The 1,017-nt window shown below is 34.0% G+C and overlaps 2 non-coding genes across 2 annotated transcripts; both read right to left on the bottom strand.

The window, feature by feature from the left end:
* Positions 1 to 48: 48 nt before the first annotated feature.
* On the bottom strand, positions 49 to 120 carry Trnae-uuc. Its single transcript has one exon. It is a non-coding gene; the product is annotated as a tRNA-Glu (tRNA).
* Positions 121 to 331: 211 nt separating this feature from the next.
* Trnam-cau lies at positions 332 to 403 on the bottom strand. The gene has a single exon. It is a non-coding gene; the product is annotated as a tRNA-Met (tRNA).
* Positions 404 to 1,017: the final 614 nt, after the last annotated feature.

Genomic DNA, 1,017 nt, shown 5'->3' with positions numbered 1-1,017 from the left:
ACCGTAATACTTCATTCGATCGTAAGTGAGAATACCTAAAAAAATGCTTTCCCGTGCCGGGAATCAAACCCGGGCCGCGTGGGTGAAAACCACGAATCCTAACCACTAGACCACACGGGAGTAGCTTATACATCCTTTTTGTATCTTTTGATTGCAGTTGCAGAAAACGACGAAAACAGGGTAACCGACAAGAAATCATGATATTTCTTGTGTTCTCAAAGTTTGATGTTATTAAATAATCGAAACGCATTTAATTTCGGAAAATGATATAAGTTTTAAAGTATTGATTTGTTGTAAAATGAAAAAACAAAAAACAAAAACAAACAACGATTAGCAGAGCGAGGTTTCGATCCTCGGACCTCTGGGTTATGGGCCCAGCACGCTTCCGCTGCGCCACTCTGCTTTTCACTGTGAGACAACGTTCATCTGGTAAAAAAAAATATTATGATTTTAACTTAAAGCGTTAAAAACATATAATTAAAAACAACAAAATGCTTAGAAGAGAGAGGTTTCAATCCTCGCACCTCTCTCTTTATTGCCCAGCACACGATTAAATAAACGGAGATATTCAAAAGGAGAAAACCATCTTACCAAAACAAAATCATTTCATTTCTTTTACTCGTTTAGTTGAAATTGTTTTATTGTATTATTTCATTCTAAATTCATAACCCAATTTCTCAGTTTTATTTTAGTTATTTTAAAGGTTGTATTAATTATATTTTATTAGTATTAATTTTACAGTAATTAAGTGACACATTGTAATATATTCAAGTTAAACGCACCACCCTTTAGTGCCTCCGATCTAAAGGCGTCGATGTTCAAAAAGAAATTAAATAAAAAATAAATAAATTGGACATTATTATATAGCTTATATTAATTTATTGAGAGTTTTATCAGATTATACATCTAACGACACCGTAATACTTCATTCGATCGTAAGTGAGAATACCTAAAAAAATTGTTTTCCCGTGCCGGGAATCGAACCCGGGCCGCGTGGGTGAAAACCACGAATCCTAA

Source organism: Anneissia japonica, unplaced genomic scaffold (genome assembly GCF_011630105.1).
Source record: "Anneissia japonica isolate Jap-2015-1 unplaced genomic scaffold, ASM1163010v1 scaffold40004_len1013_cov137, whole genome shotgun sequence".
Classification (NCBI taxonomy): Eukaryota; Metazoa; Echinodermata; class Crinoidea; order Comatulida; family Comatulidae; genus Anneissia; species Anneissia japonica.
Note: the sequence above shows the minus strand (reverse complement) of the source record. Positions and strands in the feature narration are given on the sequence as shown.